The following is a 7,920-nucleotide window of genomic DNA, read 5'->3' on the forward strand; positions in this document are numbered from 1 at the left end:
GAACGATGCGTGATCAAGACATAACAGACTCATCCTCATCTGTCTGTCAAGATCCACTATTTGGATATTATACGTATCAATGACCTGGTCAACCCTCTTAATTAATCATTAGATGAAACTAAGAAATAGGAAAGGGTTGATAAATGATCAAGAAAAAACTTTTCTATTTTTATTCTAAAATATTCTTTTTATTATAATAAAGAGTAGGTGAATCATTCTAAAATTAATCATTCTAAAATTAGTAGAACTTCCTCTTTGAAATAGAAATTGGCTATTTCTACATAGGGAAAGTCGTGTGCAATGAAAAATGCAAGCACAATTTGGGGAGAGATTTTTCTCTATTGTAACAAGGAAGAATTATCTACTCTATCCGACTAGTTCTGGGTTCGAGTCCCGGGAAACCCATATAGAAAAGACCCATCAAGTTTTTAACTTTGACTCACTTCATTTGCAAATACAAAATTATTGGTTTGGTTAATTTAGTTATACGGATAGCTAACCTTTGGGCTGACTTGGTTGACGTCGGGCATATAGTCTATGTTATACTATTAAATAACAAGCCTTCTATTGTCTATATTCTAGTTAATACGTGTGCTTGGGATTCCTTGCAATTTGAATAAACCAAGATCTTACCATGACTGCAATTTTAGAGAGATGCGAAAGTACAAGCATGCGGGGTCGCTTCTGCAAATGGATAACTAGCACTGAAAATCTTCTTTACATCAGATGGTTTGGTGTTTTGTTGATCCCTACCTTATTGAGGTCAACGTCTATATTTATTATCACCTTCATCGCTGCCCCTCCAGTAGATATTGATGGTACCCATGAGCCTGTTTCTGGTTCTTTACTTTATGGAAACAATATTATCTCTGGTGCTATTATCCCTACTTCAGGGGCGATCGGATTGCACTTTTATCCAATTTGGGAAGTTGCATCTATTGATGAGTGGTTATACAATGGTGGTCCTTATGAGCTAATTGTTCTACACTTCTTACTTGGTGTAGCTTGTTATATGGGTCGTGAGTGGGAACTTATTTTCCGTCTGGGAATGCGTCCTTGGATTGCTACTGCATATTCAGCTCCTATTGCAGTTGCCGCTGCTGTTTTCTTGATTTAGCCTATTGGTCAAGGAAGCTTTTTTGATGGTATGACTTTAGGAATCTCTGGTACTTTCAACTTTATGATTGTATTCCAGGCAGAGCACAAGATCCATATGCATCCATTCCACATGTTAGGTGTAGCTGGTGTATTCAGCGGTTCCCTATTCAGTGCTATGTATGGTTCCTTGGTAACCTCTAGTTTGATCAGGGAAACTACTGATTTTTTCTCGCATTTTTTTCACTCAAACTCAAGGGAGAAACTTTGCTTCTTATGTTCTTTTTATAGATTGATGAATCAAATGATATTTCTATTCTAATTTCTGCCGCTTCTTCTCCCTCTGACTCAAACTTTTTTTTGTCATAATGTGCCATTGCTATTATTACCAAATATATGGTTCAATCCTAGATGAAAAAATAAATAGGAAAAGAAATCTAAGAAGGCAGATCCTCCCTCTCTATCAAGAGTAATGAACTAGGTGATGATAGAGTAAAAAACTGAACTAACCAAACTTGTCTGATGTTGAGGCAATGAAGAAAGTTGCATAAGTGAATATATAACCCACAGAAAAGTGAGCTAATCCAGCCAATCTTGCTTGCACAATGGAAAGAGCCACGGGCTTATCTCTCCGGCGAATTAAATTAGCTAAAGGTATGCGTTCATGAGCCCATACTAAATTCTCAATTAATTCCTGCCAATACCCCCGCCAGGAAATTAAGAACATAAATCCAGTAGACCAATAAATATTTATCTATTGATAATTTATGGTATATTCGGGTGTCCTTTGCTTACAAAAAAAGAGTAATAAAAGGAATAAAAAATATTCCTATTCCCGCTTCTTCTATTCAGGAAATCATTCCCGTACTCTTTCTTTTTTAAGGAAAAAGGGCTATAGTATCGTATTTCTAATGCTCTCTAATTCTACCAAAATTCCTATAAGAATTTGTTAGGAGTAAATTCCTTGAACTAATTGATCCATGGCCTTAGGGCGGAATCCCATTTTGACTCTGTACCCTTGATTCCTCTATGATTATTGATCAATAGTAGAATAGTCCCTTCATAGAAATAGGAGACATAATTTAGTTGGATATAGTAAGTCTCGCTTGGGCTTCTTTAATGGTAGTCTTTACATTTCTCTTTCATTGGTAGTATGGGGAAGGAGTGGACTCTAGGGATACTACTAATTGATTAAGTAATCAAATTGTTGTATCAATTCTTTTCTTTAATGGATCATTTTGCATTAATCATTTTGTCAAACATTATTCTTTAATCTTTCTCTTTAGTTTTGGTTCACTCCTGTAAGAAACTCTTGTATTGTAAGTTGTAAGAAAGAGCCATTGTACAATTTCAGAATTTCTACTAGAATTGACGAATGGTTAAAAAAATTCTATACATATGAAAATTAGAATTTCTTCCATGGAACTATTCACGGCATATCACACATTTTCCATTTCCTTTTACTTTTTACTATAGGGTAGGGTTGGCTATACTATTGGTGGCGAACTCCAGGCTAATAATCTGAAGCGCCTGGATACAAGTTATCCTTGGAAGGAAAGACAATTTCGAACCTGCTTTGTCTACGAACAAGGAAGCTATAAGTAATGCAACTATGAATCTCATGGAGAGTTCGATCCTGGCTCAGGAAGAACGCTGGCGGCATGCTTAACACATGCAACTTGAACGGGAAGTGGTGTTTCCTATGGCGAATGACATTTGTTTGCGGATAGGGGAGCCAGTCCGCGGACACGGATGCGGGAGCTGGCCATCCATCGCTGTCCACATATGTCCGATTATATTTTGGACAAATTTTGACAAAACTGAACAAATTTTTGATGCATATTTGACAATATTCATTCATACTTGGTTAATTTTTACATAAACCCGGATGTTTTTCATCTAAGCCGGAGCAAATTCAATACATTTATACATATTTCAACTAGACATGAGTGAAACCTAGCCTAAAATAACCGCTGGCACGCGTTCCCCCGGCCTTGAGCCCCGAAAAAGAAGCTCCACCTGAAGGAAATATGCCCTAGAGGCAATAATAAAGTTATTATTTATTTACTTATATCATGATAAAAGTTTATTATTCATGCTAGAATTGTATTAACCAGAAACATAATACATGTGTGAATACATAGACAAACAGAGTGTCACTAGTATGCCTCTACTTGACTAGCTCGTTAATCAAAGATGGTTATGTTTCCTAACCATGGACAAAGAGTTGTTATTTGATTAACGAGATCACATCATTAGTTGATTGATCTGATTGACATGACCCATTACATTAGCTTAGCACCCGATCGTTTAGTATGTTGCTGTTGCTTTCTTCATGACTTATACATGTTCCTATGACTATGAGATTATGCAACTCCCGTTTGCCAAAGGAACACTTTGTGTGCTACCAAACGTCACAACGTAACTGGGTTATAAAGGTGCTCTACAGGTGTCTCCGAAGGTACTTGTTGGGTTGGCATATTTCGAGATTAGGATTTGTCACTCCGATTGTCGGAGAGGTATCTCTGGGCCCTCTCAGTAATGCACATCACTTAAGTCTTGCAAGCATTGCAACTAATGAGTTAGTTGCGGGATGATGTATTACGGAACGAGTAAAGAGACTTGCCGGTAACGAGATTGAACTAGGTATTGAGATACCGATGATCGAATCTCGGGCAAGTAACATACCGATGACAAAGGGAACAACGTATGTTGTTATGCGGTCTGACCGATAAAGATCTTCGTAGAATATGTAGGAGCCAATATGAGCATCCAGGTTCCGCTATTGGTTATTGACTGGAGACGTGTCTCGGTCATGTCTACATTGTTCTCGAACCCGTAGGGTCCGCACGCTTAAGGTTTCGATGACAGTTATATTATGAGTTTATGCGTACCGAAGGTTGTTCGGAGTCCCGGATGTGATCACAGACATGACGAGGAGTCTCTAAATGGTCGAGACATAAAGATTGATATATTGGAAGCCTATGTTTGGATATCAGAAGTGTTCCGGGTGAAATCGGGATTTTACCGGATTATCGGAGGTTACCGGAACCCCCCGGGAGGTATATGGGCCTTAGTGGGCCTTAGTGGAAGAGAGGAGAGGTGGCCATAGATGGGCCGCGCGCCCCTCTCCCCCCCCCCTTGGTCCGAATAGGACAAGGAGAGGGGGCTGGCCCCCCTTCCTCCTCTCTCTCCTCTTTTCCCCCCTCCGCGAATCCTATTCCAACTAGGAAAGGGGGGAGTCCTACTCCCGGAGGGAGTAGGACTCCTCCTGGCGCGCCTCCTCTTGGCCGGCCAGCCCCCCCCCTTTGAGCCTTTATATACGGAGGCAAGGGGCACCCCTAGAGACACAAGTTGATCCACGTGATCATATTCTTAGCCGTGTGCGGTGCCCCCTTCCACCATAGTCCTCGATAATATTGTAGCGGTGCTTAGGCGAAGCCCTGCGACGGTAGAACATCAAGATCGTCACCACGCCGTCATGCTGACGGAACTCTTCCCCGACAATTTGCTGGATCGGAGTCCGGGGATCGTCATCGAGCTGAACGTGTGCTAGAACTCGGAGGTGTCGTAGTTTCGGTGCTTGATCGGTCGGGCCGTGGAGACGTACGACTACATCAACCAAGTTAACGCTTCTGTTGTCGATCTACAAGGGTACGTAGATCACACTCTCCCCCTCTCGTTGCTATGCATCACCATGATCTTGCATGTGCGTAGGAAATTTTTTGAAATTACTACGAAACCCAACAGTGGCATCCGAGCCTAGGTTTTATGTGTTGATGTTATATGCACGAGTAGAACACAAGTGAGTTGTGGGCGATATAAGTCATACTGCTTACCAGCATGTCATACTTTGGTTCGGCGGTATTGTTGGACGAAGCGGCCCGGACCGACATTACGCGTACGCTTACGCGATACCGGTTTTCCCGACGTGCTTTGCACAAAGGTGGCTAGCGGGTGACAGTTTCTCCAACTTTAGTTGAACCGAGTGTGGCTACGCCCGGTCCTTGCGAAGGTTAAAACAACACCAACTTGACAAACTATCGTTGTGGTTTTGATGCGTAGGTAAGATTGGTTCTTGCTTAAGCCCGTAGCAGCCACGTAAAACTTGCAACAACAAAGTAGAGGACGTCTAACTTGTTTTTGCAGGGCATGTTGTGATGTGATATGGTCAAGACATAATGCTAAATTTTATTGTATGAGATGATCATGTTTTGTAACTGAGTTATCGGCAACTGGCAGGAGCCATATGGTTGTCGCTTTATTGTATGCAATGCAATCGCGCTGTAATGCTTTACTTTATCACTAAGCGGTAGCGATAGTCGTGGAAGCATGAGATTGGCGAGACGACAACGATGCTACGATGGAGATCAAGGTGTCGTGCCGGTGACGATGGTGATCATGACGGTGCTTCAGAGATGGAGATCACAAGCACAAGATGATGATGGCCATATCATATCACTTATATTGATTGCATGTGATGTTTATCTTTTATGCATCTTATCTTGCTTTGATTGACGGTAGCATTATAAGGTGATCTCTCACATAATTATCAAGAAGTGTTCTCCCTGAGTATGCACCGTTGCGAAAGTTCTTCGTGCTGAGACACCACGTGATGATCGGGTGTGATAGGCTCTACGTTCAAATACAACGGGTGCAAAACAGTTGCACACGCGGAATACTCGGGTTATACTTGACGAGCCAAGCATATACAGATATGGCCTCGGAACACGGAGACCGAAAGGTCGAGCGTGAATCATATAGTAGATATGATCAACATAGTGATGTTCACCAATGAAACTACTCCATCTCACGTGATGATCGGACATGGTTTAGTTGATTTGGATCACGTAATCACTTAGAGGATTAGAGGGATGTCTATCTAAGTGGGAGTTTTTTAAGTAATATGATTAATTGAACCTAAATTTATCATGAACTTAGTACCTGATAGTATCTTGCTTGTTTATGTATGATTGTAGATAAATGGCCCGTGCTGTTGTTCCGTTGAATTTTAATGCGTTCCTTGAGAAAGCAAAGTTGAAAGATGATGGTAGCAATTACACGGACTGGGTCCGTAACTTGAGGATTATCCTCATTGCTGCACAGAAGAATTACGTCCTGGAAGCACCGCTGGGTGCCAGGCCTACTGCTGGAGCAACACCAGATGTTGTGAACGTCTGGCAGAGCAAAGCTGATGACTACTTGATAGTTCAGTGTGCCATGCTTTACGGCTTAGAACCGGGACTTCAATGACGTTTTGAACGTCATGGAGCATATGAGATGTTCCAGGAGTTGAAGTTAATATTTCAAGCAAATGCCCGGATTGAGAGATATGAAGTCTCCAATAAGTTCTATAGCTGCAAGATGGAGGAGAACAGTTCTGTCAGTGAGCATATACTCAAAATGTCTGGGTATAATAATCACTTGATTCAAATGGGAGTTAATCTTCCAGATGATTGCGTCATTGACAGAATTCTCCAATCACTGCCACCAAGCTACAAGAGCTTCGTGATGAACTATAATATGCAAGGGATGAATAAGACTATTCCCGCGCTCTTCGCAATGCTATAAGCTGCGGAGGTAGAAATCAAAAAGGAGCATCAAGTGTTGATGGTCAACAAGACCGCTAGTTTCAAGAAAAAGGGCAAAGGGAAGAAGAAGGGGAACTTCAAGAAGAACAGCAAGCAAGTTGCTGCTCAAGAGAAGAAACCCAAGTCTGGACCTAAGCCTGAAACTGAGTGCTTCTACTGCAAGCAGACTGGTCACTGGAAGCGGAACTGCCCCAAGTATTTGGCGGATAAGAAGGATGGCAAGGTGAACAAAGGTATATGTGATATACATGTTATTGATGTGTACCTTACTAATGCTCGCAGTAGCACCTGGGTATTTGATACTGGTTCTGTTGCTAATATTTGCAACTCGAAACAGGGACTACGGATTAAGCGAAGATTGGCTAAGGACGAGGTGACGATGCGCGTGGGAAACGGTTCCAAAGTCGATGTGATCGCAGTCGGCGCGCTACCTCTGCATCTACCTTCGGGATTAATATTAGACCTAAATAATTGTTATTTGGTGCCAGCGTTAAGCATGAACATTATATCTGGATCTTGTTTGATGCGAGACGATTATTCATTTAAATCAGAGAATAATGGTTGTTCTATTTATATGAGTAATATCTTTTATGGTCATGCACCCTTGAAGAATGGTCTATTCTTATTGAATCTCGATAGTACTAACACACATATTCATAATGTTGAAGCCAAAAGATGCAGAGTTGATAATGATAGTGCAACTTATTTGTGACACTGCCGTTTAGGTCATATCGGTGTAAAGCGCATGAAGAAACTCCATACTGATGGACTTTTGGAACCACTTGATTATGAATCACTTGGTACTTGCGAACCGTGCCTCATGGGCAAGATGACTAAAATGCCGTTCTCCTGTACTATGGAGAGAGCAACAGATTTGTTGGAAATCATACATACAGATGTATGTGGTCCGATGAATATTGAGGCTCGTGGCGGATATCGTTATTTTCTCACCTTCACAGATGACTTAAGCAGATATGGATATATCTACTTAATGAAACATAAGTCTAAAATGTTTGAAAAGTTCAAAGAATTTCAGAGTGAAGTTGAAAATCATCGTAACAAGAAAATAAAGTTTCTACGATCTGATCGTGGAGGAGAATATTTGAGTTACGAGTTTGGTGTACATTTGAAACAATGCGGAATAGTTTCGCAACTCACGCCACCCGGAACACCACAGCGTAATGGTGTGTCCGAACGTCGTAATCGTACTATACTAGATATGGTGCGATCTATG

General features: G+C 41.2%; 1 pseudogene; it reads left to right on the forward strand.

The window, feature by feature from the left end:
• The first annotated feature begins 556 nt into the window (after positions 1-556).
• Positions 557-1,417, forward strand: LOC125518448 (annotated as a pseudogene).
• Positions 1,418-7,920: the final 6,503 nt, after the last annotated feature.

The sequence above is a fragment of the Triticum urartu genome, chromosome 7, assembly GCF_003073215.2.
Source record: "Triticum urartu cultivar G1812 chromosome 7, Tu2.1, whole genome shotgun sequence".
Classification (NCBI taxonomy): Eukaryota; Viridiplantae; Streptophyta; class Magnoliopsida; order Poales; family Poaceae; genus Triticum; species Triticum urartu.